The sequence below is a fragment of the Quercus lobata genome, chromosome 10, assembly GCF_001633185.2.
Source record: "Quercus lobata isolate SW786 chromosome 10, ValleyOak3.0 Primary Assembly, whole genome shotgun sequence".
Taxonomy (NCBI): Eukaryota; Viridiplantae; Streptophyta; class Magnoliopsida; order Fagales; family Fagaceae; genus Quercus; species Quercus lobata.
Genome location: NC_044913.1, coordinates 15,344,345 through 15,351,020, shown reverse-complemented (window position 1 = coordinate 15,351,020; position 6,676 = coordinate 15,344,345). Strand labels below are relative to the sequence as shown.

Below are 6,676 nucleotides of genomic sequence, written 5' to 3'. Positions count from 1 at the left end.
GTAGTTGTTGACTTCATTGTTGCATGGCTTTCTTGTTTCCATGCCGACACTTTGAGGTATTGTGCATGACATCATCCATCAGCCATTCAAAATAGTAAGTTAGGAACGTTTTCAAAGTATTAAGAAAACTAACATCTCGAGTTTTAGAAACTCGAGATCCATATTACAACTCGAGTCTAAAAGACTCGTCATAGATCTCGAGTCTTTAAAACTCGATTTCCATGCAAAAAAATTTCACTTATAATGGCGTTTTTAAGCCTTACAGTGACGTTTTAAAACCCTATAGCAGCGTTTTTCTGCAAAAAAAAATTTTAAAGTACAGGTTTAGGGGGTCCTATAGTGGCGTTTTTAAGACCTATAGTGACGTTTTACAGATCTATAGCGGCGTTTTTTCTCAATTACTGGAAATCGAGTTTTTAAAACTCGATTTTCAGCCTGATTTTTTTCCCACTTTAACTTAGTCCACTTACAAATCGAGACTTAAAAACTCGAGTTTTATCTTGGAACTCGAGTTTTAGACACTCGAGATGCTAGTTTTCAAAATTGTTTTGAAATGTGACAATTAACTAAATTTTTTAATATTTATTGTTATTTAGAAAAAAAATTCCCGACACTTTGGTATTGTTTTGTTCTATGGAGCTTGTTATTCAAAAGTGGTGTGGCTGAGCAGCAAAATGTGAGCTAGTGGTGTGGCAAAAATGAGGGGGCTTGTTGGGGGATGTGTAGAGAAGAGAAAACTTCTCTTTGTATTAGATGCAACCCCAAACTTTGTATTGAGTCCCAACCTTTGTACTGTGAGAGAACTTTTGTATTTGTGTGAGAGAATAGCATTGGATGTATTGGGATGTGGGCATTGTGAGAGTACTATTATAGCAATTTGTATTTTCCATATTTATTAGTGAAATTTTCTCCTTGTTGTCATCCATGAGGGCGTAGGTTAAAAGCCGATCCAGGTAAATCATTGGAATTCTTTTTTGTGTTTGTTTGTGTCTATTTGTGTCTACTTTCTTGTCAACTTTGCTTCGTTCCTATTAATTATTTGGTGAGGTCTTTTGAAAGTTCATAATATTTTGATAATCAATCTTGCGTGGAAGTGCCATCCAGAGGCATTTCTTATGACAATTTGGTAATAGAGTTTTTGCTATTTACAACAGTAATGGGTCGATTGGTGTTGTTAGGGCACTATCATGGAGGATGGGGGCAATGTTAATTAGGTCATGGGTGGTTGATTGCTGCGGTGACTATGGCGGGGGGCTGGGAATGGGTTGATCTAGCCCGTATTTGGCATGGACTAAGTTAGGCATGAAGGTTAGGTGTTGTAGAAACAAACCTATAAAAATAATTATTTTAGATTATTGTAAATGGATCTATTGCAATATGAAGATTGGGATGTGTGGTATATTTGAAAAGTGGAAGGCTAATAAGAGAAAAAGTGCCTTTTATTTTCAGAATTTGGTCAAATTTTGCAAAACTGGATATGAGTTCTCTAAATTGTTTTTACAAAGAATCTGACAAAGTAGTTTGCATTTATAAATGCAAGTGTGTGCAACCCTCTTGGCTGAGATACGAGTATTGAAAGTAGGTGGGCTCTCGCACATGAAAAATTATTCAATACACCTGGTCAATTCTTACTTTCTCACACGGAGTTCATTCATTTCAATTTCTTTTCATTCCACTATTTTTATTAAAGAAATGGAATAATAGTAATGTTGTTATAAAAATTTCCTTTCAATTCCTTTTCATTCCACTCTTTAAAAAAAAAAAAAAAATTTCATATCTTTTCTTTCAAACATCCAAATAGTATACAGATAGATATCTATTTTCTTTATATTGTATTCAATAATATCTATTCTATTCGATTCATCAATTCCTTCGTAAAATCTCAAATGTAATATAATTTTTCTAATCACTCCCAACAATGCCTTTGTAACTTAAAAAAGGTGTTGTATTTGAGTGGCATGATGAGTACTGTTACTTCACCATATAATTTCACAAACTCAAGTTGAACTTTCTTTTTAGCATACATTTTGAAATAAAATGATATATACCTTGTATGTATCAATATGATTACTTCGGTCATGGAATGCTAGATTATGTCCACAAATTTCTTATTAGCTTCTTCTTACCTTATATGTAGCTTCTTCAATAAGTCTCTAAGCCAAATATTGTGACAAACACTTGAAGTTGCAACAATACACTTAGCGTCACAAGTCAAAATAGTTGCCTCTTCAAATTCCTTGTAAATTCAGTATCATCCATATATATTAATATATACTACAAGTAATGAAAAAAGTCTTTGTAGTTTAATGGCATTACTTGCTCTCATTCTTAAAGAGATCCATGATCTAATTCCTACTCTTACATTTTTATAACTATCAAAGACTTTTATAACTATCAAATTATAAAAAATTAAAAAAAAATTAAAAAAAAAATAATGTCAATATTAGATCCAGGTGAAAGTTTTATATCAACAATTATGAAAAATATTTATGCAAATATTTGTGTATTTAACATTACTCAAAATTTATTATGATTGAATCATAATATCAATTTTTTCTTATTTTTTCATATATATATATATATATATAATGTAAAAATAGGCGACGATGCATTGGTCTCCTTTGAACATGACACCAATGTTATACAACTGATAAGATCTTCATAAAATTAAACAAATGAATCCATTATATGATTTGAAAGAAAAAGAAAATGTTAGGACCACAATTTTTGTCAAAACTTGCTTACGTGGCAAATTATGAAAGGTAGAGTAAAAGTGGTGAGTCCACAACTCCACCACTCGTGACTTGCCACATGAGTAAATTGTAACAAAAGTTGTAATCCTAATATTATGCTTTGGAAAAAATATATGAAACAAACTGTTTGTAGGAAATATAGATATATATATATATATATATATATATATAGATATATCCCAACCACATAAATCAGGCTAGGCCTAAAATTACTCATACCTAATGATCTAGATAAATAATTTTCTTTAGATTCTAGAATATGAGAAAGGGTCTTATATTTTCATTTTAATGATCTAAGATAAATAAGAAGAGCATATTTAGAAAGAGGTTCTTCTTAACCTCTTAGCCATGATTTCTCTACATAATATAGATAGATAGATAGACAGTGGAGCGTTGTACCAATTCAATCCTTATGAGTTTAAAAAAAAAAAATGTTTGGAATAAATCATAAAAAAATGATGATGCATTTTGTTTATATTGTTACTTATTTAGAAAAGATGCTAGTAGATGAATGATTACTTAATTATTTGCGTACATTAAAAAAAATGTAGCTGATAGCATTAATAATGAAGTTATCATACAAGTATTTTAAAATATAAAAATTCACAAAATGAAAATTTTAAACTTGACGTATTTGCTTTTTTTTTTTTTTTTTTTTTTTTTTGAGATGTCAATGATGATGCCTGAATCGTCAGTAGAGATGTTCGTCCAGACAGGAGTTGTCCACAGCTAATCCTAATCCTGAGACAAGTTGAAAAGAAAGTATGGTTATCGGTGTGGTGCCTACCACAGAGCCTCCGATACCAAAGTTAGAATAGCTAGAGTTTGAAGAAAGTAATATGGATGTACTAGGAAATTTTTTGTGTACCTCTTCGTTGGGTTTTGTCTTTGGATATATATAGGCGCTTTCTTCTTAGCCGTTGGTTTTGCTTTAATGGTGGAATCATTGCTGAAGTTGTAACGCCCATGTGGGGTGTTAAATGGATAGATATATCTTCCAACGGTATGAAAGATCATTATTTATCTTTTGTAATGCTTCGTCCTGATTGAGGGACGACAGTTGAGTCTTTGTCAGGCAGTTCCTCCTGGGCTGGGCTAGCTTTGGCGTAGTCCTTGTTTATCATCCTTCTTAGGTGGAAGAGTATATTTTTGGGACCAACAGCTGCCCCCCTATTCCAAGGTCGTCCATAATTTGGATGGTCTAAGGAATATGAGAGTTTTTTTTTTTTTTTTTTAAAGTTTTCTGATGCTTGGGGTTATGTTCTCCGCATTAATTGTTTTATGGCAGCGTGGCACACATTGTGGCCACGTGTCCTTTTCTGACCGGTGAGTAGTTCTTGTTTCCGGTGAATGCCTTTTCAGTTTTCCCGCATTTTTCAGGAAAACTTTTTTAACTCTTTGCCTCTCCTTTTTCATCTTTTTACTTTCCTTTTGCGTTTGATTTCTCTGACTTTTAGCCTTTCTCTCCACTCTCTTTGCGTCTGATTTTTCTGAGTTCACTGTTGTCGCTACGTATTTTGCTCCTAGCCTTTTCGGTTCTCCTCCTCATTTCCAGGTATGTTTTCCCTTTTTTTACGCCCTTTCCTTTTTTGCTGTACTGTATTCTTCTCTTTCGTATTCTTATTTTCCTTCTTGGAATTGCGTATCTTTCCTTAATGGTGGATTATACTGAACTTAGGCATATTTCTCCCTCCATCACCTTTCTTTTTGCTCGCTTAGAGGGGCTGTTAGATTCTTCTGGTGACCGATACCCACAAATTGGGGGTTTTGTTGTACGGGAGATTTAGCGTTAGGTGACCTGTATCCGTTGTTGCAACAGTCTTTGTCTTGGTTTAAATCAATTTGTGGGGTCCTTAGGAGGGAAAATATGGGATCAGGTTGTCAGGAGAGGGGTTCGTCTTTTGATGTGGTTGCGGACGGGGCTGTTATGGACACAGCTACCTTCGTTCCTCCTCCTTTGTCTGTCCTTCCTTCTACTTCTGCAACCTCTCGTCCTTTTCATGCCCTCAAGGAAAAGTGTTCCTTGAAGGTGGATGTCTTTAATAAGTTTAGGGATAGGTTTCAATTTCCTGATGAAACTAGGGCTCGTCTTCCCAGGAAGGGCGATAAGGCTTGCGTTTTGCCCATGGTGAGGTCTGTTTTTACAAGGCTGCTTTTTTGTGTGGCCTAAGGTTTCCCATTCATCCATTCATTATGGAACTCCTAAATCACCTACATATTGCCCCCGGGCAGCTTATGCCGAATTCTTGGAGGATCGTCATAAGTTGCATGGTGATTTGGACGACCATAGCGGATGGAGACATGATCACTCTCAATGAGTTTATCCATCTCTATCGCTTAAAAGAGTCCAAGGAGTTTGTATATTATGAACTTATTCCCTGGGATAGGAGATCTCGTCTCGTCGTCGACCTTCCTTCGTCCTTCCATTACTGGAAGTCCAGATATTTTTTTTGTGTCAGGCGATGGTTGGGAGACTTTATTCGACGACTTTTGAGGGAATGTCCCTAGGTTGCTGCGCCGGTGGGAGACCCCTCATCTTGGTGCGTTTGCCTTTTATGTCTCTTCTTTCTAGTACTTTCGTTGATTTTGATTGTCCTTACCTTTTGTGATTTTTCTTCTTTTGTAGTGAAGGAGCGTCCTGAACTTGAGAGCCAGTTTGAAGAAAGAGTTTAGGAAGTGATTAAGTACGCAAGGACAATCGACGACTTTGACGAGCTGGTCGATCCACGCACATTGGCTCGTCACTGTTTGGGGCTTGAGCCTTCACTCTACATTCTTCAAGCAATCGACTGAGAACAGAGGAAACATGAGTTGTCTTGATATGCATGATCGTTCTTTTTCTTCTTTCCTATTTTAATTCTTGAATTTTCCTTCCTTTTTGGTGCAGAGATGACGAGCAAGTTTAACAAGGATATGTACGCAAAAATCAAGGCGAAGAAGGACGAGCCCCTTTCCAGTATTGGCCATAAAATGTTAAGGATAACTGATAAGGAGAAAGAGAAAGAGACGGCTGAGAGAGGTTCGTCCACCTCTACCTTGGACGAAGGATGGACAGCTTCTCCTGCAATCTCTATTGAGGAGGTCCTTGTCCCCAAGAGACGGAAGACAGGGTACAAGGGCAAAGAGAAAATGGGCTCCAGTGTTTGGACTGACGCTAAAGCAGCCATGGCTTAGGCAAATGAGCTTTTAACTCCTGAAGAAATGAATGAGATTTCCCTGGTACCCTACCACGAGATGGTGAACTAGCATGTTCATAAGCTCATCCAGGTAATCTTCTTCTTGCCTTATTCTCCTTTTTTTTTTTTTTTTTTTTTTTTTTTTTTTTTTTTTTTTTTTTTTTACTTTTATTTATTTATTTATTTTTATTCAAGTTTTGATTTTACTCTTTTACTGTTAGGTGTTGGGAGAGATGATGCATCTACTACTCAATTTTTGGCGAATAAAGAGAAGGCCGTTATGGCCACTTCAAAAGTGGAGGCTTTGGAGGCTGAGGCTTTGAGGTTGTGGAAGGACTTGATTGCTGCCATGGATGCACATAATACTTCCAAGGAGTAAGTCAAGGTTCTGACTGAGCAGCTTGGAGCCAAGAAGTTGTTGGTAAAGCAGAAGGACGAACTTCTCGCATCGGCTGGCCAGAGGATGAAAGCTGTAGTGGCTAAAGCCGTCCTTACCTTCCAGACGACAGAAGAATACAACACCATTTTGTTCCAGTGGTACTTCAAAGGTTTCAAATTATTGAGGAGGTACTTGGTGAAGCACGAGCTTGGAGTTAATCTGGAAGACTTGGATTTTGAAGCCGTGGATAAGGAGATTGAGGCGGACAAGGCGGCCCAAGTTGCTCAGGCTTCTGTGGTTTCTGGCGAGGATCCTCCTGAGGCGGACAAGGGTGGTGACGATGCTCCTTTAGCTTGACCGTGCTGCAC

General features: G+C 36.5%; 1 long non-coding RNA gene across 2 annotated transcripts; it reads left to right on the top strand.

Moving 5' to 3' along the window:
* Positions 1-647: 647 nt before the first annotated feature.
* LOC115965784 lies at positions 648-6,676 on the top strand. 2 transcript variants are annotated; one of them, XR_004086152.1, is made up of 3 exons: positions 648-953; positions 5,380-6,020; positions 6,151-6,676. It is a non-coding gene; the product is annotated as an uncharacterized LOC115965784 (long non-coding RNA). The 2 variants fall into 2 exon arrangements; XR_004086153.1 differs by lacking the exon at positions 648-953 and adding an exon at positions 4,778-5,293.